Below are 26886 nucleotides of genomic sequence, written 5' to 3' on the forward strand. Positions count from 1 at the left end.
GGACCCCCCACGGTCCCCAACGGACAGGGCCAGACCCCAGGGGATGGGGTCCCCGGGACCAATTATAGCAGCGGGAGAGGGGCCCCTTTCTAGATTTATGTAAAGAAAAAAAGGAAAAAGGGGTCAGGCCCTGAGGGATGGGTTCCCCAGGGCCAAAATATTAGGAAAAGATGGGGGGCCACAAAGCCCCAGTTAGATCCGGGAGTCTCTAGTTGGCAATGGTTATCACCTTTGTCCAAATAGGGACCCTTACTTCTAAGTCAGGACAAGGGGATTACTCTCTTTAATAACCCCTACTCACCCCCTTGGTAGCTTGGCACGAGCAGACAGGCTTATCTCAGGAGCAGTGTGTTAAGCATGTGTGAATATATACAGTAATACAGTGTTAACACTACAGATGGACACAACACAGGTTTTATAAAAAATAGGTATTCTTTATATAGACTTAAACACAAGACCACAAATGACAAAAATCCACAATACTAAACTAAAGGTTACTTAAAAGATGATAAAAGTCTCTTAATTCAAGTTGATGGTAAATGCGACAAAGTTCTCAACAAAGTTCTTGGATGCGGCACGCAAAGTAAAACAAAAGGCTCGCAAAGAGGGAGATGCGTCGGTTCCGTGACCCGGGGGAATGGTTGCGTCCTTCCTCAATGCTTGCGCAGAGTAGGGGACTCGTCATGAGCCTTACCGGTGCGGAGGTGATGCATAGATTCTCGACCTGTTGCGGTGCGCAAGATGGCGCCTTGATGCAATGCGATGCCGATGCGATGATCCAGTTGCGATGCAAGAAGATGGCGCCCTTGAAGGCCGATGCGATGACGATGCGATGACGCCCTGGCAGCCTTGCGACGACTTTGTACTTTGGAGCCGCGACAGGCCCTGCGATGCGCTTCTCCGGCGATGCGATGACAGCTCTCTCGATGCGTTGCGCTTCCCCGGCAATGCGACAGCAGACAGCTTCGATGAACACACGCTTCCAGGGAGATGCGACGAACTCTCGCTTCTCCGGCGTTGCGATGATTTCAGCTGCGGCGGCGACACGCTTCTTCTCGATGCGTCGCGCTTCCAGCTCCCCGCGGCACGCAAGTGACTGGAGTCAGAATTCCCAGCAAGGAAATTCAGGAGGGAGATGGAGGTGAAGTCTTTTGGCCCTGAGACTTCAGCAGGAGGCAAGCACAGTTCAAGCCCTTGGAGAATATTCTGTAGATGAAAGTCCTTACAAAGTTCCTTCTCCTTTCCCTTGGCAATGAAGCAACCACTGCAGGCCAACCCAGCAAACAGCACACTGGCAGAGGGGCAGTCCAACCTCCTGCAGCTTCCTTGGTTCTTCTCCTTGGCAGAAAGGTTTCTTGTTCCAGAAGTGATCTAAAGTCTGTGGGACTGGGTCCCAATATTTATACCAAAAAATCCTTTGTTCTCTGAAGGCAGAGAGGCCTCTGCCTAGTTTAAACCAGTTCCTGAGCACTGTGTTTACATGACTCTTCTCTTCCTTTCACTGTGCAGGGCAGAAACATCAGACGCCCCACAGGAGGTGGAGCCAGCACAGGGGAGGGAAGATGCAGCTCTGGAGTACTCTGTTGACAGGATTCCCCTTTTCCTTTCACTGTGCAGGGCAGAGACATCAGACAAGCCACAGGGGGTGGAACCAGCATTGTGGAGGGAAGGCCCAGCCCTATTCAGGTCCCAGGTGCACTCTCCCCCTCCCATCTGGATGTAAATCTCCCTAATCACCATTGGGCTGTCTCAGACTGTCTCCTGGAATTTCACCAGCCCTGTCACACACAAACCCAGACAAGGAATACACAAGTCAGCAGAGGCGGGCTCAAATGGTTAGGCAAGCAAATACCTACTTTCTAAAAGTGGTATTTGCAAACAGAATATTAAAATAAACTTTACCAAAAGATGTATTTTATTATTCTGAGTTCAGGCATACTAAACTCGAATTTCTACCATGTTCCCTGAGTCAGTTAGGATTGTAGGGATGTAACAATCTTCACTGCCCATTCTAATCTATGAGAACAGGTAGCCTTCAATAGTGAAAAACGAAAATGGCTGTAGTTCCCTACTAGAACATGCTACACACATCAGAACATGTTCTACCTTATACTTACAATGCACCCTGCCCTTGGGCCTACCATAGGGGTGTCTAATATGAAGCAAAGGGAAGGTTTAGGGACTGGCAAGTGGGTGCACTTGGCCAAGTCGACATGGTAGTCACAGACTACACACAGGCCTTGCAATGGCAGGCCTGAGACACACTTTACAAGCTGCTTCTGTGGGTGGCACAACCAGTGCTGCAAGTCCATCAGCAGCATTTGCTCTACAAGCCTTGGGCACACCTGGTGCACTGTACTAGGGGCTGACAGTAGATCAAATAAGCCAATCATGGAATCCAATCAGTGTATCAATTTAACATAGGGAGCCCTTGCACTGTGTCACTGATTAGCAGTGGCACAGGGCCCAAAACATACAACCAGCAAAAATAGGTCAAAACAGAGCAGGCAATCCGTCAAAAATGGAAGGGAGACTCACGCCAATGACGTCAGGTCTAACAGCCCCCTTCTTAAAACAAAAAAATTACAAAACACCGACATCGCGCCGGTAGCCCTGTCCCCTCCCTGCAGCACTCTAGAAACGCACCCCCTGGTGCGTTTGCAGATGGGGAACTATTTCCCCTTGAATACTGGGGGTCCCTGGGTGCCAACTAGCCCACCAGGAACCTCCAGTATGTGCCAGGTAGTTTTTAAGTAAGTAAGTAAGTAAATACTTTATTGTTTGATTATTTAAAATCTTACAATATATAGTTACAAAAATACTTTTAGTATAAAACCAATAAAACTTTCATCATAAAATTCATTAAAAATATATCATTAATATACTTCATTTAAGACTTAGTCTGCTAATTTTGTTTTTACCATTAATAACATTTTTACAAAGGTAGCATTCATAGCTATATTATTCGATTGAAGACAACATTTCAGGGCTTGCCTACATGATCGTATTCCGCGTACATTAAAAGGGACTTTAAGTAGTTTTGTCCTTTCATTTCGGACAAATACAGAGCAGGTGGACAATATTCTCCTTTCCATTGTTACATAGTCTACATATTAAACTCCTTTCAGAGATTTTCCAAGGCGGGAGGTGGCAGGTTCCCGGAAGGATTCCAAATCTTGCTTTGAGAAGGATTTGCTTGTTGTTTCCTGACCATGGTATTTCCAAATAGTCTTGAACCTTCTTTGTTTTATATCCATTTATTATTGTCCAGGCATGTGCCAGGGAGTTGCGTTGCAGAAAGGTGTTCTGAGGCAACGCCCCTTTTAAAACCTCTCTGCAACGCAGCTCTGTGGCGCTTACTGGCGGTACATGGTGGGCTAGTTGCACCCCAGGGACCCTCAGGATGCAAGGGGAGTTAATCCCCCAACTTAAAATGCGCCATGGGGCGCATTTGCACAGTGGTGAAGAGAGGGGGTGGGGCCTGAGGTGACATATGTGCAAACACGCCTTGTGGCTCGTTCTAAGTTGGGGAATTAATTCCTCTTCAATCCTGAGTGTCCCTGGGGCCAACTAGTCCACCATGTACTTCAAGTAAGCACCATAGGGCTGCTTTGCAGAGTCTTGCAAAAAGGAGTGTGGCCTCTGAACACCTCTCTGCAACGCAGCTCTCTGGCACATACTGGCGGTACCTGGTGGGCTACTTGGCCGCCTGGACCCTTAGGATTGAAGAGGAATTAATTCCACAACTTAAAATGCACCACAGGGCGTGTTTGCAGACCTGTCATCTCAGACCCGCCCCCTTCCTTCATCATTGTTCAAATGCGCCTGCTGGCGAGTTGTAAGTTGGGGAACTAGTTCCCCTTCAATACTGAGGGTCCCTGAGGGCCTACTAGCCCACCAGGAACCTCCAGTATGCGCCAGGGAGCTGCGTTGCAGAGAGGTGTTCAGAGGCCATGCCCCTTTTTACACCTCTCTGCTACGCAGCTCTGTGGCGCTTACTGGAGGTACCTAATGGGCTACATTGACTCTAGGGACCTTCATGATTCAAGGGGACTTAAACTCTCAACCTAAAACAGCCACAGGGCAAGTTTGCACACTTCAGCTCAGCCCCCCCTCCCTTCACCAGTGTGGAAACGCGCCCTGTGGCGCATTTTAAGTTTGGGAAATAATTCCCCTTCAATCCTGAGGGCCCCAGGGGGCTAACTAGCCCCCCAGGTGCTTCCAGTAAGCGCCACTGCGCTGTGTTACAGAGAGGTGGTCCAGGCCGTGCCCCTTTTTATACCTCTCTGCTACGCAGCTCTGTGGCGCTTACTGGAGGTACCTAGTGGGCTACATTGACTCTAGGGACCTGCATGATTCAAGGGGACTTAAACTCCCAACTTAAAACAGCCACAGGGCAAGTTTGCACACTTCAGCTCAGCCCCCCCTCCCTTCACCAGTGTGGAAACGCGCCCTGTGGCGCATTTTAAGTTTGGGAAATAATTCCCCTTCAATCCTGACTAACTAGCCCCCCAGGTGCTTCCAGTAAGCGCCACTGCGCTTTGTTACAGAGAGGTGGTCCAGGCCGTGCCCCTTTTTACACCTCTCTGCTACGCAGCTCTGTGGCGCTTACTGGAGGTACCTAGTGGGCTACATTGACTCTAGGGACCTGCATGATTCAAGGGGACTTAAACTCCCAACTTAAAACAGCCACAGGGCAAGTTTGCACACTTCAGCTCAGCCCCCCTTCCTTCACCAGTGTGCAAACGCGCCCTGTGGCACTTTTTAAGTTTGGGAAATTATTCCCCTTCAATCCTGAGGGCCCCTGGGGGCTAACTAGCCACCAGGTGCTTCCAGTAAGATCCACTGCGCTGCCTTACAGAGAGGTGGTCCACGCCGTGCCCCATTTTACACTTCTCTGTGGAGCTTACTAGAGGTACCTAGTGGGCTACTTTGACTCTAGTGACCCTCATGATTCAAGGGTACTTAACCTCCCAACTTAAAACAGCCACAGGGCGAGTTTGCACACTTCAGCTCAGCCCCCCTCCCTTCGCCATTGTGCAAACGTGCCCTGTGGCGCGTTTTAAATTTGGGAAATAATTCCCCTTCAATCCTGAGGGCCCTTGGGGGCTAACTAGCCCACCAGGTGCTTCCAGTAAGCACCACTGCGGTGCGTTGCAGAGAGGTGGTCCAGGACGTGCCCCTTTTTACACCTCTCTGCAACAGTGGTTACTGGAGGTACCTAGTGCGCTAGTTGGGGACTTAATAGCCCAACTTAAAACAGCCACAGGGCGTGTGTACACAGTGGGGAAGGGAGGGGACGGGGCCTGATGTGACGTGTCCAAACACGGCCTGTGACTCGTTTTGAGTTGGGGAAATAATTCCCCTTCAATCCTGAGGGCCCCTGGGGGCCAACTAGTCCACCAGGTGCTCCCAGTAAGCACCACTGCACTGCGTTGCAGAGAGGTGGTCCCGGCTGTGCCCATATTTACACCTCTCTGCAACGCAGCTTTGTGGCACTACCTGGAGATACCTGGTGGGCTAGTTATACCCAAGGGGCACTCAGGATTCAAGGGGACTTTATCCACCAAATTAAAAGGGTCACAGGGCGCATTTGCACACGTCAGCTCAGCCCCCATCCCTTCACCAGTGCGCAAACGTGCCCTGTGGCGCATTTTAAGAGGTAGTTTTATTCCCCCTGCCCTATTATGTACTAGTAACAATGATATAGTGTCTCAACAAGGATATCTTATAGACGGACAAATTACAAGTGAATTAATCACAATGCAACAGGGAAAAGAAGGGACAAGGTAGACCAAGTAATAATACAAAATTATTATTTTGCATGTAAAGAGCACATTGGTAAAATAAATTGCAGTAACCAAGAATAACCAAGAGTGTACTGGCAAAGTGAAGGTGAATGCACGGCGCAGTGACACAAGTGATTATGTGACAACGTGAGGCGGCATAAAATAAACAATTAGCATATAGTGGTCAAAATACACTATTTACATATATCTACAAAAAAGACATTTATTATTCACAAATTGACCAAACAAAAAAAGAAAGGAACAGCCGCAATTGGCGTTGCAGGGTCGACGGCGTTTCAACCTTTATGATTAAAGGTCCTCATCAGGACACTGGTTACTTAAATGGAAAGCTGTGCTCTTTCAAATAGGTTGGCAGAATCCAGGTCTGGATATTGAAGATAAATCTTCGTTGTGAAATCAGGAATTAATCCGTAGGGCTGTTGCTGACTATACACATCAATTGGTGCAGCCAGGCTGCAGACGATTCATTTGTCAAATCGGTCAAGTTACTGAGACCGGCCCCCGCAGTGGCAAGGAGAGACTCCCGATTCACACGGGACGCTTTACTTTGACTAATAGCCGTTTTTTGTCGGCACGCCATTGCCACCGCTGAAACCGCTACTTTGTCCTGGACCCAATTAAGTCAACCACCGCTTACATGCACCAATTGATGTGTATGTATCTTCTAAAATGATATGTATGTGTCTTTAATAAACATATTAGGGCAAGAGATTATCTAAGATATTCATAAAAATAATATATTTGTACTTATAATAAACTTATATTATTTTTGAATATATATTTTTGCAAAGTCGCTTCGGGTGCGTGCTTCGTGAGCGTAGAGTGTGCGGATCTCATGTGACCTAAAAAAAAAGATTTAATTGTTTCATAACATTTTACACTGTAACTATTAAAGGACCCCACCCATTTTAATCATTCTTGTTGGAACATCTTTAGAGAGACATCTCTTTTCCTACAAGAGCCCTTTTTGCTTGTTTTTTGGGTGTTTTTCAAAAAATATCAAACAAAATGGCATCTGGACAGCAGCAGCAACAGGAGGAAGTATCTTCTGAAGAAGAATTCTTGCAGGAGGCACCATGTCCACAGAGGCCGGAATCTGTCGTGTGGAAACTCTTCACTTTTCCACCTGTAGAGAAGAAAGTAAGTGCAACACAACAATTGCAATAAAATACAGCAAAATCAAACTTAAATAATACACAGCAAAACAGATAATAGCAGGACCCATCATAGCCACAATAAAGCGCCATACAACAAATATGCACAAACCTACTTGTCACTCATTAACTTACCCCAAAAACATGAAATAGTGCCAGCCATGCGGTGCTGGAATACTAATGCAGGTTTCCAGCATAGTCCTTTTAGATGAGACAAATCAATCCTCCAATCTAACATAATCACCAGATTGCTCTAGAGTGCAATAGGGACCACTTCGTGCTTTTAAGCTTTAACAACGGGCTTATAGATAGTGCCCAACATGTTCAGTTAAATCCGCATTTCTGCATACTGTAGCCAACTTGGAACCCTAGTGGGGTTGGGGACAAGGGTAGAGGTATGGTGAATTAATGTAGGTTAGATCGTCTGAACTTTCTCTCCGTCCTACAAGAGGGTGTGCCACGTTTGTTCCCGAACATAACAGCTTGAGTCTTGGAAGTTAGCATGTTCTTTCTGAGTGCAGTTTGCAACCTAGCCCAAAATGGGTTCTCCCTGCAGATTGCTGGTAAAGATTAGCGTATGTCAAGAAACAAAATGGTTATCACCTAGGATGAAGATGAAAAGGTGCTATTATTAATCATCAAAGACGAGCAACGTTCCATTCTGAACTAAATTTAGTATAAAAAAGAAAAATCGAGCACAAGGAGATGAAAAGAAATTCCAGAAAACGCGTAATAGGGTTTATATATATATATATATACATTCCAATTTCGGTTTTAATTAGCCAAGTGCAATTTCATAACACTTTGAACTCATACTAAGAAAAATAACCCATCCCTTATAAATGGCCCTTTGATATTTTTCAAAGAAGGTAATTGCACTGGTTAATGTTGTAAATGAACCTTATTTTGTGAACATTTTATTCACCATTGCCTTTTGGTTGAAATAGCTATTTTTGTAATTCAGTCTTCAGAGGAAATCACGCAAAGGAAAAGTACATATGCTTTTTTGACTAAGGCACGTAATTCAACAGAATCCTACCAAAGATGTTGTCTCTGTAATTGGGGACGTAGAGCCCGATTCAAAGAACTAACTTAAGACAAAATCCTAAACTTTCTTCCATTTTGGTATTCACAGAAGGCACTTACTCATTTTGGTATTCACAGAAGGCACTTACTCATCAATGAGTAAGTGCCTTCTGTGAATACCAAAATGAGTAAATGGTAGTAAGTTTAGGATTTTGTCCTAAGTTAGTTCTGTGAATGGGGCTCTAAGATTCTCAGTTACAGTAACTGGAATCATACAATTAGCATGCATTTCCCTGATTCTATAATTAATTATAAATATTTTTATTCCAGAATACTATATTAAATGACTGCATTTCATTTATGAAGTTGGGTTCCACCACATGGAGAGGAGTGGATGCTTCATGTGCATTAAGGACACTTCTGCAGTTTACAGTACATATGAAGCAAACATAATATGGTTATTCTCTGTGCATTCCGATGCATTAGTTTCACCTCATATGTTCTATTGAACATGTAAGTCACTAGTATCCTTCATTAGTACAATTCAAGAGCTCCTCATCCTACTCCTAATATGTGATGCTCTACTCCCCTTCAACACCTTCCCATGTCCAATATCCCCAAAAGAGTAATCCTTTTCTTTATCTCACTACTCTTAAGGTTTCTCCCTGCCACCAAGCACTTCCTGTGGTCACAGGCAACATTTATCAATGTCATGATGGGAGGGAGGGACGGTAGTCTGAGTGGAATGTCAAGCTCCTGATTTAGAAAAAGGAAGATTATCAGTGAGTAATAGTTTCATTAACCCCTCAACATTGCTCCTCGTCCTATTCATAATATTTGAGGATATACACAATGCTCGTGGGAAACCTATAATCTTTCACATAGACTTTATTCATCCAATATATCCACTCCAATAAATCACAGAAATTGTCAACAATTAGTGCATTACAGTTTTCAACACCGTGTAGCAAAGTTAAAAGAATCATCCTTATTTACTTCCAACCTATAATGTGCCATGAAAGTGTTAGGAGTGGACCAAGTAGCTGACCTACATATTTCCTGTGGAGTCAGGCCAGCTGACTCTGCCCTGGATGTAGAAACTGCCCTGGCAGGGCGCGCTTTTACATCTTCTTATATAACACACTCAGCTGAAACATAAGCCTGAGTGATGGCTTGTTTTATCCACCTACTCTTAGTCGTAGTCACCACTTTTTTCCTTTATTTGCCACCCTATAAGCTATAAATAAAATGTTCAAAGAACACAGCTATTTAGTTCTGGGCAAATAAAGCACCACATTTTTCATAATGTCTAATGACTCAGAAAGGCTGAGTTCATAACATCATCTAGCACTGGCAGAACAAAACACTGTGAACACTGAACTTGCTTCTGAGCCTTAGGTATGAACTTAGGATCAGGTCTCAACACTGTTCATTCTTGAAGAAATGTTAGATATGGACACTTAATAACCAATGTTTTTGTCACACTAATCTCTTGCTTGATGTTATTGCCAACACAAATACCACCTTCGCCAAGGCCCAAGTCATGTCTGTAAACTCCAGTGATTCCAACAGCTTTTCCTGCAAACCCTTACGAACAACAGACAAATCCCAGGTAGCTGTAGGAAAATGGGTCACTGGTCTTTACAACTTACAACTCTTTCAAGGAACACTCTTAGAAATATTTCCTTATCATTCTCTGAAACCATTAACCACCTACCAATGAGCTTACATCATGAAAGGAGATAGACATAACACAAAAGCATCTTCTAAAAAAAACAAAAATGGGAAATTGGTCACAAGTCCTTTCATCTACTTTTATTCTTTTCACAGAACTTCCAAAATTTCTCAATTGCATGCATACAATGCAAGAGTTGAAGGCACTGCATATTAATTCCTTCCGCCTTTGACCACCCTAAGCCCTGGAAGGTCTGTCGTCAATCTCCAAGCTGTGTGACACAAAGTCTTAAACTGTACCACTGACCGGGATAGAGACTTAAGGGTTGAAGAGAAAGCTGAAGATATCAGCCCTCTGCTAACAGGGTCAGCAATAGCAAACAGGGACTTCTTGGCCAAAACAGAGCACCAGGATTTCTTGTACCTGCTCTCCACGAATCTTCTGCAATACCCTCGTAAAGAGAGGTATTGAAGGCAATGCAAACAGAATCCTTGACAACCATGGAGATGATATTGTGTTCACTGCCCATACATCCTGATGCCAAATCTCTGTTCAGATTTAAGGCAGAAGGGTAATGATCAGATATGCACTCCCTAATGTCTCCAGTAACAACTGACATGTCTCCTTGTTCAGATGATTTGATATTGAGATTGGTAAATTGGGGCTTAACCTGCCTGAATATTCTCCACTTAGGGAATATGCATTTGTTAAACAAACAAATAATGTGGGGAAGGGTCTTAGGGATGTTTATAGACCAAAATCGGATTACTTCCCCAAAGAAATATTTGAATGAAAACAACAAATCCGGTAGTCTGTTTAAAAGATAAACAAAAAAAACAGACCCTCGCGAAAAATAGTATTTTCAGAGTGGTCAGTGTCATATTTTGGATATCCTTCCGCCATCCATTAGTCCCTCTTAGTCATAGAGGAAAACCATGCAGAAATAGGTTTCGATCAGGTCAGAAGGAAAGAAACAACAGAGAGACAGGCTCTCAAATAACTATAACAATACAGTGGTAAACATAAGTGCAGTGCATGTGTGTGAGATTAAAAAAGGATTTAGAAGAGAAAACACACTTTAATTGAACATATCTCTTGTAATCCTTATTAAAAATAGTGCAAAAGCAGCTAGAAAATATATTCTGCCTCACAATGCGGTCAACATGTTTCAGCCCTATCGATTATTTGTCATAGGCTTTCTTCAGGACGCAGATGAAATATAAATTGCTACTGCATTATGAATAAAGTGGACTAGTGGATGGCGGAAGGATATCCAAATGATGACACTGACCACTCTGGTAATTGATGGAAATACTATTTTTCGTGAGGGTCTGTTTTTTTATTGTTTATCTTTGTGTAGTACTCTTCATGTTATAAGTCTGTATTGTCGTCTGTTCAACTAAATAGACTACTGGATTTGTTGTTAATATGCATTTGTTTACAATTCTAACAGGTGAACCTCTGCCCATGTGTAAATCTCAATAGCTATCTTCAACACCTCCCTGTTCCACATGCCCCCTCTTGCTCATTGGCATTTGCCACTCAGTTGTCTTTTTTACCAGCATTGAGGTGTATTCTATATGTGGTGCAAACCTCTGAAGGGCATACAATACTGCCATGAACCCCTTCCAGTTGGAGGCGGTCCCTCTCTCAGACACTGACGTACTTCCTCTTTCTTCCAACCTGCTTGTGTCATTTATAACTCTTGCACTCAGGTACTGAATGTAAACACCTTTCCTCAAACTTGCCAGATTCAATTACTACTTTAAGTAGTCCTTCAACTTCATTGAAGCTGGAATTAACTACTTGTTTTCCTTTGTCACTGTGGACAAGTGAGCTAGCAAATGATAAGCCACAGTTTTCAAATACTGATGTCTCTGATGAGACATTGGAGATAAGTGATCTAGCAAAGGATAAGCCACATATTTCAAATGCTGATGTCCCTTGTGGGACCACAACCATGTTCCTGACATTAATCCCTGAATCCTCACCCACACTCGGGATGTCGTCCACTGTAGTGATGTTACCTGAACAGTGTTGGAAAGTGGATTATTAGAAGTGAGAGATATGCATTTATCACTGGCAATAATGCCACTGATACGATGTCGGGCTCAGAATAGGTCTTAGAAAATTATTCCAATGCGCTAAGAGCCCTGTCGGTGTATATGCGCTATACAAATACCAGTTAACATTAACTTTAACATTAACCCTTCGTAGCTTGGCTGTGAGCAGGCAGGCTTAACTTCAAAGACAGGTATTTAAATAATTTTAACATACTAAATCAGTAAATAGGTAGGACACAACACATAATACAAATCTGGAATCTCCAAGAGGGTCCTTGAAAGTTTGGGACTTCAATTCCCACAATCATTTTGAACAAAACCCTTACAAATCCACAAGCTGAGTATTCTTTGTGGTGATGGCCCAGATAAGTTCAGTTAACCTGTAGCTTGCAGAGAGTCCACTCTTCGGTCCTTTTGAAGCAGGTTTTATCCACAGGGCTGTCATTTCAGATGGTGCAAAAGGTGCCCTCTTCACAGTGCAGGGCCTGGTGAATGCACATTAAATTCTTCAGCTTGGGCCCTTCTGTTTATCTTAGGTTTCAAAAAGCAGATCTGAGATGCACTGCCCCTCTCAAATATGTATTCAGTGTTCTCTGGGGTCAAGCAGGAGGGCACCCCTGTCCAATGAGGTACAGGGCAACACCCCAGACCATGACCACTTCCTCCAAAGTGTGGCACAACAATATCACTAGAAAACTCAATTTTTCCAAAATTCAATAGGTCAGAATTTTCAGCAGGGAGTGAAGATCTGGCTAAACACACCCCCAGGATGGCTAATCTCCATAGTGTCTTTGCCTGGCATCTGCTCATTCTTTTCTTAAGCCTAGCATCTGCCTTGGTTCAAAGAGAAGAGTTGTAAATAAAACTGGTGTATTTAGCTTGTCTCCTCCTTCCCTTGAAGAGCATTATTTACTACCCCTCCCCTTGGCTCAGCAACCTCGCCTCCCCGAGAGGCTTCCTAAACCCAGGCGTCATTCATCACCTCTTCAAAGTAGTCAGGCGAATCCACTTATCTCTGACCAATCAGGGTTGAATTTTGGCTTACAGACAAGAAAATCTTTTAACTTCTTGTCTGCACTTTTTAAAAAAGAAATTCAACAATACCATTGCGTTGAATTTGTCATTACCATTCTACTGAGTCCTTTAATCCTATTTTTCTGGCTTTTATTTCTCCAGTTATTAGCTAATAACCTCTTCCATTGTTGACATATGGGCTGGGGATCAGCAATGAAAAAATTAACTGGGCAATTTCTCCAATACCAGGGCCTATAAACCAGTTTTATTAGGACACTGCTTATACCTACAGGACCCCCCACCCCTGTAACAACTAGGAAAGAATTTAGGGGTTCTGAATTTATACAAATATTGCAGATCCTCATTTCACAGTGCTCCTAGCACAATATTCAATTTTGGGAAGCACTTTACTACAATGTGGAGAGTGAAATGTGCCATCTCACGAACACTAGGGCATATAAAAATCCTTTTTTATAAGGATTCACCTTATACATACCTGACCCCCTACCCCGGGGACACTTAGGTGAGACCATGGGGTACCAACCAGGCCCAAACATTATAAATATAAATTTTTAAGTACCCTAAACACCAAAGTTGAGTTTGGGCACAATTTGAATTTTAAAAGCAGTGCTGCATTATGGGGTATGCTGAACCATAGTGATCCATATTGTATGTAGGTGTTTTCACTGTTTTCTAAGTGTCTTACAGCATAACACTGGTCTTAGGCCTGGTTAGGCAGAGTCCAGGGTCAGTCTGAGTCAGTTGCCACCAGTACCAGACAGCAAAAATGTGGGGGTGCCCAGGGCACAGGAGGCCTTTGCAACAAACAGTATTTGTCTGTATTCCTGTTCTCCAGCCTGGGCACTTTCCTCCTTCTGTGTGTCAATAGGTACCCCAGTGAATGTCCTTAACTGTTCTTGTGTAAGACTGGACTTCTGATGATTCACTATGAATCCAGCACCTCTAGATGGCTGCACACATCCTTCAAACTGGACTTCACTTTAAAATACAGGAAGCATCAGAAATCAACCAGTAATCAAGACAAGTAAACTAATGAATATTTTGCATTTGTAAAAAAGAAAATTAATTGCAAACCTCAGGAACTTCTGGCTGTCCTCCCTTATTGGGACTACGGGTGACCGATACTCGCAGTTTCACTCAATGGAATTTCTCAAAGTTACAGAAAATCTCAAGATTCCACACAATTCTAGCGGTGGGGGAAAAATCTGCAGCTCGCCGTGCCATTTAGTGGCGGTAGCATGAGCAGTGCAGAAAGATAGTGTGAACTACACCATTCATTGTGCAAGAGCCCATTGCCATTTGAATTGATTTTGCTGCCCCTCAAGTAGAAAATCTACTCTAGCACCCGCAAATTTACTCATATGGCAGCACTCTGACCATGACCACTCGTCAGGAGTTGGCCTAACGGCTAGGGCGCTCGACCTCGGACCTGGGGATCTGGGTTCGAGTCTCGGTAACGACGCCAAAATCTCCTGTGATTCTGGGCAAATCACTTAATCTCCCCGTGCCTAAAATGGAAACGTAAAATGCAACATAACTGGAAAAAAATATGTAAAGCGCTCTTAAACCTGATTCGGTTCGGGTCTAGTTCGCGCTATATAAAAACTCTGCAAAAAAAAAAAAAACGCCCACATTAGAAAATCATGCTCGAGCTCGCATAGTCTGGAGCCTCACATTAGAAAAATTCCACCACATGACAATTGACAGAATTTGGCAAAAAGTCTGCCTTAAAGAGTAATGCAAAGTGGCCAAAATTCTGCCATTTCCGGAGGTGGAACAGAATGTTCTCCCACCCGTAATTGAGGCATGGAAATATGCAAACGCATATTTGTAAAAAAGGATTGTTTTGATAAAATTGAAATCACTATTTGTAAAATAAGCATTCTCAAGGGTGTATACTGCAGAAACTTGTTGAGCCACTTTAAGTGCAGAAGTGGCCTGTATTTCCTATCTGGTTTTGGTAGCAAGATATTGACTGAATAAACACCACACCTTTTTTTAGATTCAGGTACTTGCACTATGGATGTTTTCTGGTACAGTAACTTTACTGCTTCCAACATTCCCTGTTTCTTTTCTGGATTCCTTGGCATCAGAGTACTCCAAAAATAATGTCTTAAGGTTGGCTTTCAAATTCTGCTGTTTCACACCTCTCTCCTATTACCTCCAAGGACTACTTGTTTGACACAAGTCACACCCATTTGGGATAAAAATGATTGAGCTGAACTCCTACTGCCCATGTGGTCATGATTTTCCAGGCTTCTGGTTGTCATAATATGGTTGGGATTTAAAAGTGCAGTCCCTCTACCCTGGACCCTGTCTCAGAAATTACATATATTCTCTTGTAAGAGTGTACCAGCTTCTTCTGAAAAATATATTTTTTTGCAGGAGGGAATGGAAATGAAAAATATGTTTCTTTAATAATTTCTAGTCGGGAGTCAAATAGTTTGTCTGTCAAAAATGGAGATGATTCAAGAACCTCTGTGATTGCTTCATCTTTAAATGTTTTAGCTACAAAAACCTTCCACTTGCTATCCCTGCCAAGGATGTTGTGAATTCTGCCCCTAAAGAGTCAAAAGTGTCTGACAAGAACTGAGCAAGAAGTTCAATTTTCCCTAAAATCTCCATGAGATGTTTACTTCTTGTAAACAATCAGAGTATCTAAAAGTTTTCAGCTACTTCTGTGTCGCATACACAGCTTAGGTATTAGCCCTCAGAACAAAGTGTGATGCTGAATAACTCTTTTGATGGCACTTTTCACCTTAAGGTCCACAGCATGGGGGATTAATGATTACTTCAAAGCCTGAAATGAAGTGGACGCAATGCTGGGCAACATTGTATTTGTATTCATCTTTGGGACTGGGGAAAAGTTCACCTCTGACTGGTCCAAAGTTAATCTTTTGATAAAAATCCTTTTGATCTTTTAGAATTATGGCCTTACTACATCGTGGAAAGGAAGCGCATCCCTCTGAGGAGTTGGGTACTGCACATGGTGCTTCTTACTCCTGTTAAAAGGAGACGTCACCTCCACCATCTGACGGATTTGTATGTATTTTCCTTTCATCATCTTCATTTGTGACTTGCTATGAGTCCAGCCTTTGTATTTTATCCTGCGGTTTAACCAACTCAGGATTCACCACTTGTTTTTATCAGAGACTCTAACACCACCTGCTCCGATTCTGTCTCAGCAGGGGATCCTGGTGACTTAACTTTTGAGCACTCTTTTTATGCTCCTTTGTGATTTACAGAGACTCCCCCATCAGTATAGCATGCACTGATTTGGCTGCACTTTGTATGCCAAACAGCTGTGCCCGACTGGCTCCTTATAAGGGAGCAACAATTAAATAATTTCCCCACTAATTATTGAGGTTTTATAAACAGAAGCCCCTCCTTTAACAAGCTTTTATTCTTAGTTTTTTTGCCCTCTTTTCCCATGTTCCTACCCTGTTTAAATCAAATTATTGGGGCCCCTGCTTTCTGCCACTCTCCTAGAACAGAGCGTTGTGTTAGACTTGCAAATAAACGTATGGGTCTCTCCCACTAAAGCTGGCCCCAACATCTTGCTCCCTACCCCAACACAGCACATGATCAAAAAGTGCAGGGAGCCTCAGTATACTGTAGAAACACTTCCAGCCAAGCTGGGCACGCTAGAACAAACACTAATCAATCATTAAATTCTTTTCACTTGCTCCAAGGAGACTAAAAATGCTTGCAGTTAGCATGCATCAGGAAGTGCCTGGGGGCTGGGAGGAGCCATTATAGTAGGGAAGGAAAGAATAAAAGACTAGTCTTCGTGAAATATTGGATTTGGGAAGAATCTGGCAGGGAAGCAGAAGACTGAGAAGAGCAGCAACGGAAAGGAGGTAATACTCATAGTAACAGAACCTATGTGAATCAATATTGACCCTGCTCCACACTACTAGGACAACCGACTCTCGACTGAACGGATATACAAGCAATCCTTCATGCATTTTAATTCTTTTGTTTCACGCTCTATGGCACAGTGAGCTCACAATGCACAACTGAGTTTTTTATTGCCTCTTAATATAACAGTAAGTAATAGGTACATGTTGGGGTTTATTTTTGCACACCATTTCCCAGGATTCACTGTTTGGCTCTTGCTAGTGGTATAGCTGTCTAACTTCTTGTGGGAGAGGTGTGTCTAACTTGTGGGAGAGGTGTGGCGCCGCGGCCAGGGCGACTGACGCTGGAATCTGGGGATCAGGGTTCGATCCCCGGCTCCGGCGGCAGGTTAGCCCAGCACCATGCGACTCTGGGCAATAGCTTGCTTAATCTTCCCGACGGCGCCTAGAGACCCTAACGGGTGATTGTACGCTATACAAATGTGGATTATTTATTATTAACTTCTTCAGTGGTTGATCGTTCCAGGCATCCCTCGTAACGTCTTTCATACAGTATCTTTGATCTAGATTTTCTTTTGAATCTTTGATATATAATCTTGCAAGTTTCCTCCTGTCCCTTAGTGCTATCAAGTTGTTTCTTGCTTGAAGGATATTCATTATGGGACTGATTCAAAGATGGCTTTAGATGCAGGTGAGAATATACTACTGATGTGTTCTCCTCGAGGTTTATTGCTGCCTCCAGAAATCAGAAATGTTTCCACAGCCATTGAGCTCCAAGTCAAATGTTATCTCGCTAAAGTCTAGGCTTCCCCACCAGCACTTACAGTTCACTTGTTGTAAGAAAGTGAATTATTCATTGGGGTGAATAAGAGTCCACCACAAGGAATAAAACTGCAAAGCTATCAGGGTAAAACACAGTTGTAGCAATTTAAACACAAGCTCAATTCCGTGGTAGCGATGGCTCAGAGCAGACAGGCTTAATTTAAGAAATATGTAAAGTATTTAGCAGTAATAAAACAGTTGCAAAGTAAAGTATTTAGCAGTAATAAAACAGTTGCAAAGTCAATACATAACAACATAAAAAGCCCACAAATTATATCACACCAGTTGACATCCTAAAAACTGGTGCTCCTGGTACATCAGAGATTGTTAACTGAACCCTAAATGCTTACCTGAGGTTTCCTACATCATATGTTTTGTTTTATTTGCATGGTAATCTCGTTTAACTGAATACCAGTTAAACACAAGGGTTTGATGAAGGCATAATTCAACGTTTATAGATTATTCTTGTCACCACAGTAATTATAATTACCTTGCTCCTGGCCTATATTGTGAGTTGAAATATATTCAAGTGTTCAAGTTCTACCTTTGCTGCACCCAGTAGTGGATTTAGGCTGCCACAATGCATGTATTGTATGTTCTTGTGAGATTATCATGTCCTAATAGAATGTTTGGTGTACACCAGTTTAGGTGTAGCACTTCAACATTTCCGAAATTAATCTTTTAACCAGACAGACGAGATTCATGTTTTGTTTGTGATAATATGAGCATGTTGTCATCTGTATATCTCATTGTTTTATCTCATCAACTGCCATCTGTACATTTAATGCTCTCTTGTTTACCCTTTCGGATGAGGTTAGCATTTCTAGCATCAATATCAAGAGCAGCAATGCCAGAGGACATCTGTGCAAGATTATTGTGAATCAATTTTGTATTAATTCACCACTTACAAGATATTCTGTGAGAATGTTTATTCATTTGTGACTCATATGTAGACCTGCGTTCATCCTGAGTACAAACTTCCACTTAGTCCTGTCAAGTGCCTTTTCAACAGCAACAAATAGATCAGTCTTTGTGTCCTGACCATTCTGGATCTTGTGCAAGGTGATGAAACGGTACATAACATAAAAAAAGTTTTTAAAAAGTTGTGGAAAAACCTATTCCTGATAACAAACAAGAAAATACTAAATTTAAATCAAAGATTTGTTTCAGGTGTGGTAGTCCAAAACACACAGCTGATGCTAATTATTGCCCGGCTATCCAGAGTAGATGTCACAAATGTAACGAGATGGTGCAAGAGTTTTGGATCTTCCATTGTCTCTAAATCTGTTAATCTTATAGATCAAACCAATTTATCTTGAATGGAAGACATGTCATATGACAGTGACTGTGAAAATGACAGTGTAGTAGTAATGGTCATAGAGTCTAACCAAGTTCTTAAATGTGATCCGCACAAACAGGATATCTATCGTCCTCCAAAATGTATAATTAAAATCAGGGACAAAGATGTGCAAGTCTGGGCAGATTCTTGTTCCCCATTTACCATCATTGACAAATCTATTTGGGAGAGTTTAGGCAGTAAGTTGGAAGAGTTACAATCTACTGATGTAATACCTGAAGGGTATTGCGGTGAAGAAATACCTGTTTTGGGGTATGTAGAAACTGAAATGTGCTTTCTGAATAGAAAAACCACTGCAAAATTATACATTGTGCACAAGGGTAGATCGCTGTTAGTTTGGTAAGATCAAAGAGCTTTCAATATTGTATTAAACCCAAATCATCCTCAACAAGTTTTGTTAACATCGCCTGGAGACACTTCAAGGTGGAGCACTAAATTTCCAGATTTGTTTAGTAAGAAGTTAGGATGTCTAAAGAAATTTAAACAGCGGATCATTTTAAGGTTGATGCTGTTCCCAAGGTGCATAAAGTAAGGAATAATCCTTTCATATTAAGAGACAAACTTAGAGATGAATTACATAGGCTTTGTAAGGAAGGAGTAATTGAGCCTACTGAGGCATCAAAATGGTTAAGTCCAATAGTTTAGGCCAGAAAACCTAATGGAAATATTAGGATGTGTATTAACTTAAGAGATGTTAATGACAACATTTGGATAGACCGACATCCCCTTCCCCGAATAAATGAAATGTTAGCAACTGGGGGTACACACTTTACAACTTTAGATTTTTACAACGCGTACCACCAAATTTTATAACATTAGGATTCTAAGCGCATCACATCATTCATTACTCCAGAAGGTGCCTTCCAATTTGTATGCATGCCTTTTGGTTTAGCGTCAGCTTCAGCTGTATTTCAGAGAGTGATGCAATCCGTCCTGGTCGGTTTAAAAAATGTTCTAGTATTTCAAGACGATTTCTTGGTGTGGGGGCGTGATAACATCAAACATGATTAAATTTTAGAAGAAGTTCTGAAGAAACTTTCAGATGCTGGACTCACAATAGCCTTGGAAAAATGCAAATTTGGTGTGAGTGAGGTTGAATATTTAGGCCACACCTTGTCGCGTGATGGTGTAAAACCCAAACAGAATCTTGTTGAAGCTATTGAAAAAGCACCTGCTCCAAAGGATAGAGACCAACTTAGATCATTGCTCGATCTCGCAGAATATTATTCATAATTTGTACATAATTTTTCTGATAAGGTACATGAGCTAAAAAAATTAATGAAAAAGGGTGCCAAATTTGAATGGTCAGAAATGTGTCAACAGTAATTTGAGTCTATAAAAAAATACATTGCCAATGCTGTTACTTTAAAACCATTTGATCCTGTATACCAGACCACTATATCCACTGACGCTAGCAATTATGGTCTTGGTGTAGTGCTCAAGGGGATTGAAAGAATGTTAGCTTTCGCTTCCCGCACACGAAAATGTGCAGAACATACTTATTCCATAATCGAAAAAGAAGGTCTACCATGCTGGTGGGGTGTGCAATATTTTCGGACATTTGTGTGGGGAACTACATTCCAATTACACACTGACCATAAACCATTGGTGGATCTTTTTTCCACAAGGGGGGAACGTAAAGCCACCCCAAGGATCTCCAAGTGGCTATATCGTCTTCAGGAGTAAATTTTTTAAATAAAATATATTCCGGGTGCAAAAAATGTCAATGCTGATTGCATATCTAGACTGCCTTTAGATAATAATCAAGAGGATGAGGATGATGAATGGATGGTGGCAGAGGTGAAAGATGTATGCAGTGCCATTAGTGAGGTGCATTGAATTGAGGAATCTACGTAAGATTCTGAGACTCTTACCGGTAAATTGCCGAAAAACAGTAATCCATGCCACAGTAACATCGAGGCTGGATTACGCTAATGGCTTGTATCTGGGCTTACCAAAATACCTGGTACAGCGACTGCAACTGGTCCAAAAGGCGGCTGCGAGACTATTACTGCGGATCCCTTTCAAGCATTCGGTCTCTCCACATCTTCTTTCACTTCACTGGCTACCGGTAGCAAGCCAAATCTAGTTTAAGGCACTTACACTGGCTTTCAGATCTCTGTATGGCACCTGCCCAAACTATCTGAAAGCCCGACTACCTAGATACACCCAAGCTCGCTCCCTCCGATCCAACAGCCGTGCTCAGATTGTTGTTCCTCGAGCAAAGAGAGCTCGGCTGGGGGGACGGACTTTTTCAGCCAACGTGGCAACACTTTGGAACTCCCTGCCTCCAGCTCTTCAGCAGGCCCCTTCCGAGCCTTGCTTCAAGCGCATGCTGAAAACCTGGCTCTTCGCCCAATCACGCTAGATGCCAATCCCTCTTAGTCCTCATGGTCAAAATGTGTTCCTGTAGCGCTGGGACACCTCCTTGTTGAGGTAGCTGTTCGCGCTTTAGAAAATTCCGTATTATTATTATTATTATTATTGGAAAAAATCTCTTGAAGAGGATGACATTTTAAATAAGGTCAAAGGTATTTTGTGTCACAAACAAGGGTGGAAATCACACAAAGATTTGGATTCATTCAAGTTAATATGGTCTGAATTGAATGTTATTGATAATTTACTTAGAAGAGGGAGTAGGTTGGTTGTGCCTGAGAAACTTAGTGAAAGATTGTTGAAAATCATGCATGAGGGACATGGTGGAATGTCTGCCATGAAAAAAGGATTAGAGAGGATTTTTGGAGGCCCGGGATGGGCATCCAAATTTAGCATTGTGTTTGTGATTGTATAGCAAGTGCTTGTAGTGACAAAACCCATTCTTCCCAGGAAACCACCATTGTTTCTACACCCATGCCTAAGAGTCCCTGGGATAAACTGGCTATTGATATTTGTGGACCTTTTGACACCTTGAATGTGTCTGCGAGATTTGCCATAGTTAAGGTAGATTATTTTTCCAAGTGGCCGGAAGTTGCTTTTGTTAGAGAAGTTAAGTTTATTGGGTTATTTCATTCTGTGAATATATTTTCAGAAGGGAGGGTTGTCCTGCCGAGATTGTCACAGACAATGGACCCCAATTCATCTCAAAAGAATGTGAAACTTCCCTTGTTAAGTGGGGCATCAAACATGCAACTACACCAGTTTATCATCCAAGGGGCAATGGCCTAGTATAATGCTTCAACAGAGTGTTGGTTGAGTGCATCCAATTAGCATGTATGAATGGTGAGTCTTGGAGGCAACAGGTCAAGCACATGATATGGTCATATCGTACTACACCTCATTCGGTAACAAAAGAGACACCTTTTTCCCTGCTCAAGGGGAGAATACCGTGTTCTGTGGTCGTACCAGCTTAGATGAATAGGGCTGGTAAACATGATGTGAATCTAAATAAAGTAAAAGACAGAGTACAAAAGTACCAAACAGCTTATTGGCATCGTCATAACAAGAATATTGTGAAGTCAAAAATGTTGTTCTCGCAAGGAATGTTTGTAAGAGTGTTTGTGGGGGATAAATCTAGGAAGGGTTGTTCGAAATGGTCTTCTCCAAAAAAGGTTGTTTTTGTTAAAGGGAACAGTGTGAAGCTTCCTGATGGGAATTGGTGGAAAACGAGAAAAGTATCACAATGTTCAGACACCAAGGTTGCTGTATCTTCTAGTTCTCAACAAAAAGCATATGCATGTAGAGCTGTTCCATATCCAAATAATGTACCTACTCCTACAGTCAGATTTGGTTCTGGGCATTTGCACGCTATGGATAAAAAGTATGATGATTACATATGTTTGTGCTATAAATTTGTGTATTACCATCTGTTTTTTTAAGGAGGGAGATGTGTTACTTCCTTCTCTGCTCAATCAATTACTATTGCATATTTATATATTGCCCTGGAACACTGATGCTCCTTAGCAACCTGTCTGCTCTGATGCTGTTGTGGAATCTAGAGAGCAGAAGGAAGGCCGTTGGAGAGGAGAGCGGTTGTGTCCAAGGGGTCTATTCCTGTTAACTTAATAAACCTCAACTTATACAAATTTATGTGTCCTGACTCTTCAAAACAGTCCACCCCTCTGCACCACTTAGTTATGCTAGGCGGGTTGGGTTTTTGCAACCAGCAGCGATATCCCTCTTGGCCATCATCAGGGCTGTGCCCAGAAACAATTTGTCAACTCTGGACCAGTCCAAACCATCTGTGACTCCCATTTAGAGGTTGTGCGGAACCTTCCAGTCTAACACCTCATAGAATTCTGTTTGTTATGTTTCCCTGCATGGGGCAAGGTGGGAACATGCCTATACCATGTGGTAAAAGTCAGCCAGTTCTTGGCCACAACGTGTACAGGACGGAGTCAGTTGTAGGCCTTCCCTGCAGAGGCGTTTTGGCGTGAGGTGGGCAGCGTGGATATAGAACATTTGGACCAGGTGGAGTCTGACTGAATTAGTAGTGGTTTTTGGCACCATCAAGGCATCCCTCCAGTCTTCCTCCTCGAGTGGACCCACCCAGGTCTCCTATTGACTCCTGAGTCCAGGGTGTTTGGGGTGTTATTGATTAAGGAGCGATAGATAAGCGAGACCCCTTCCTTCCCTGGGTTTCCCATCATGGTCTGTGCTTCTGGAGGGCTGTGTTCTGGGAGTGTTGTGCCATTTGGCATGTATGTGTTGAAGGCATGACGCAGTTGTAGATTTTTGTAGAATTACAATGGGTGGAGGGAATACAGAGTCTGCAGCTCTTGGAATGAGCATATATGGTCGACAACCCATATGTCTCCTAATTGTGAAATACCAATCAGGTCCCATGCCAAGAACGAGTTCAACTCACTCATCTCCCTAAGCCAGGTACCTCGCCAGAGGGAAAACAGCGTGACCAACAATTTTTTAACAACGAGTGGCCTTAACAACGACTCATAAACAACGATCTAGAACTGAACCATGACCTCCTTGATAACTACTTCATTAAACAATGAGTGGCCTTAACAATGACTCCAGCCTTTAAACACGAAAAATGTAATTATTTAAAGCACACTTCGAATGTAAACAATTTTTAAGAAAACATCTAATGATCGATTTTTACAATTACAGATTAACTTACAGAGACAGTTTTAATTTACCTTGTGAGGCCTGTGGAAGGCACTGTAGGATTGTTTTCAAATGATGTCTCACAGGTGGGATGCCCACGCTGGCATGGACAATGGGCATAGGGATTTCACTGTCCCTCCAGGCACGAAATATTTGGTGCAGTGTATGTGGGACCCAGGTAGATCGACCTTACCAGGCACAAACCAAAGGAGGGGGAGGGCGGGTACCCAGCCTGTCCCTCAGAGGCGTGTAGTTCTAAAGATGCTAATGATAAAGGTGCCCACTCTGACCCTAAGGATGCTATGGTGCAGATGTAAACAGCTGAGGCGTCCTTTTAAACAGAGTCAAGTAAGGCAGTCTGTGCCATTCGCTGTATTCTAGATGCCGAAAGTTTAATTAACTATGAGGGTGCTTCACAAACTTCCAATTTTGCATGCTATGCCATCATTGCACTTAATAGAAATACATTCCAATGTTCAATTGGGTCTTGATTTGAACATATTTAAATGAAAATATCAGGAAAAATCAAAATATTTGAAAGTTGTAATTAATTATTTGGAAATATATTTTACATTCATTTAATAAAAGTATTACTTTAATTTAAAAAATATATTTTAGAACTTGATGTTTAAATAATTGAGAGAAAAATATATCTGATAAATATGCTAATAACATTTTTTTATGCGTTTAAATGAAGCATTGTTTTGAATGTAGTGGTAGATTTGTTTTACATGTAAATAGATTTTTTATGCGGTTCAGTGAGTCGCGGTTCAATACTTAGTGGTTGGGATTTGGTCGTTGTTTAGCCTTCGTGGTTTAGGCTCTTGTGATTTCTGCTGAGTCAACTTGTTCAGCCAATGGCTGCAGCGCAGGGAAGCGCGCCACGCCAGCAGAACTGATTGTGTCACCACCAGCAGCGTCCTGGGGATCGATCCCCTGTCCCTCATGTTTGAATTTTGAGAATTCATAGGTCATTTAGTTCTGTAACGGGGGTCAGAGTAGCCCCCGTTAAACTAATTGTGTAGGGTGAACAGGAAGGTTGCATTCTAGGGAGTATAAGTATAGGTTAGTCATGCCCATGCCCCGGTCAAAGGGTTGGATCTGACAGCAGGCTAGAGCCAGTCATGGTCTCCTCCCGCTCCAGCGGAACTTGGTGGCAAGACTGTCTAGATCCTTGAACAAGGACGGAGGAAGGTAGAATGGGGTGTTTTGGATAATGTATAGAAACTGGGGAAGAATCATCATCTTAAAAAGGGTGATTCTCCCTAGGGGATTAAGCGGCAGGGTGTGCTAACTGCGGAGATTCTCCTTGGCCCTTCTCACTCATGGGGTAATGTTGAGCGGCCATGCTAGTTCGGGGAGTAGTGCGACCCAAATATTTAAACGATTGCCGCCTGATGGGTATTGTTGACTGCCAGTCGAAACAGTCCCTTGATAGGTGAAGGGGGACCAAGGTTGACATGCCTGGGTTTAGATGTAGGCCGGAGACCTACTCAAAGGAGTGTAGTATTTGGAGGCATCCGGGACCAGATTGAGCAGGCTCAATGAGGAAAACCATGACATTGTCTGCCTATAAAGTGATCTTGTCCTCATGGGAGCCTTGCCACTTCCAACCTTGAATCTGGTCGTCTGACCGAAAAAGACAAGCCAAGGGCTCCATCGCCAAGGCAAAGTGGGGTGAGAGAAGGCAGCCCTGTCTCATACCCCTTCCAATCGGGAACATCTGCGAGAGCTCTCCATTGATGAGTACCCTTGCTTTGGGTTTGGAGTACAAGACCTTAACTAAACTGAGGAAATGTTGGCCCAAGCCCATTTCGACCAGCACATCCTCCAGGTAGTGCCAGTCGAAAGAGTTGAAAGTTTTTGGGAAATCAGTGAAGAGGAGAGCTAGGTAGGGAGGTAGCGACTGGTGATTCGCGAGGGTCCGGTGGAGGCGTCGAAGGCAGTGTCTTGTACCCTGTGTCGGCATGAAGCTGCATTGGTCCAGATGGATCAGTTTGGTGAGGTAGGGTCTGAAAGATTGTGCCAGAATACTGGCACATATTTTGATCTCTGTATTGATGAGGGAGATTGGTTTATAGTCTGCACACTTTGGAGAGGGTGGCTGGGTCTTAGGGATGACAACTATAGTTGCCAAATCAGTTTCTGGGGGCAATGATCTTGTATCAGTGGCCTCATTAAATCAATCAGAGAGATGGGGGACCAGTATGTCCCAAGACACAGCGTAATATTCTTGTGGGAAGCCATCTGGCCTGGTGTTTTCCCAGTATGCAATTTGCGATAATGCCTCATTGATTTCTGCAGGCATAATGGGGAGATTGATTATGGCTGACTCAGCCGCACTGAGGCGGGTAAGGTGGAGGCCGTTCAGGCTGATCAGTTCCGAGAGGGAGATCTCGGGTCGCTGAGTCGAGTAGATTCTGTAGTAATAGTCGGTGAAGGTCTGGGCCACCGCCAGGGGAGTGCAGTGGGTAGGTCCCCCGGAGTCTCAAATTTCTGGGATTATGCGATTGGCTTAGGGGTACGTGGCCAGTCTATGCAAGATCTTCCAGTTCTTCTCTCCCCAGCTGTATACACGGGTAATGGAGGACCTCCATAGCAACTTAGCGGACTCCAGAGAGATTTATTTGATCTCTTCTCTTAGTAGCGCAAGCTGCAATATTTGGGGACCGTCTCGCGTATCAGGTGTACACCTCTAAAGACGAGTCACCCGAGCCTCAAGGAGGGTGATCCGACTATCTTGGCCCAAGAGCTGGAGCTTGAAGTGGCCTTTGGTGAAGCCATGTATGGTAGCTTTACCCCCTTCCCAGAGAGTAATCGGGGTGGGGACAGAGCTGTTGTTGTTGAGGAAGTATTGTCGAAGCTCCACTTCAATTGCCTTTTTGAAGTCTTTATCTTGAAGGAACCAAGCGTTCATCCTCCACATAGGGCTGAGTGTATCAGAGGAATTGCCTATACTCAGGAGCAGAGGTGAATGATCCGAGATGCCCCTAGGGACTATAGATTTCTCTTTGATTCTCTGG

At 43.1% G+C, this 26886-nt stretch overlaps 1 protein-coding gene across 2 annotated transcripts in view; it reads left to right on the plus strand.

Annotated features, from left to right (window-relative positions):
• The window catches only part of GABRA2 (gamma-aminobutyric acid type A receptor subunit alpha2), a 567584-nt gene that overhangs the window by 162260 nt on the left and 378438 nt on the right, over positions 1-26886 (plus strand). The window contains exon 1 of one of the 2 annotated variants that reach the window (XM_078678236.1): positions 16539-16623. The exons of the other annotated variant lie outside the window; for it this stretch is intronic. The gene's annotated coding sequence lies outside the window, so the exon portion shown is untranslated. Of the gene's footprint in view, positions 1-16538; positions 16624-26886 lie in introns of those variants that run through there. 2 annotated transcript variants of the gene reach the window in all.

The sequence above is a fragment of the Lissotriton helveticus genome, chromosome 2_2 (assembly GCF_964261635.1).
Source record: "Lissotriton helveticus chromosome 2_2, aLisHel1.1, whole genome shotgun sequence".
NCBI classification, from domain to species: domain Eukaryota; kingdom Metazoa; phylum Chordata; class Amphibia; order Caudata; family Salamandridae; genus Lissotriton; species Lissotriton helveticus.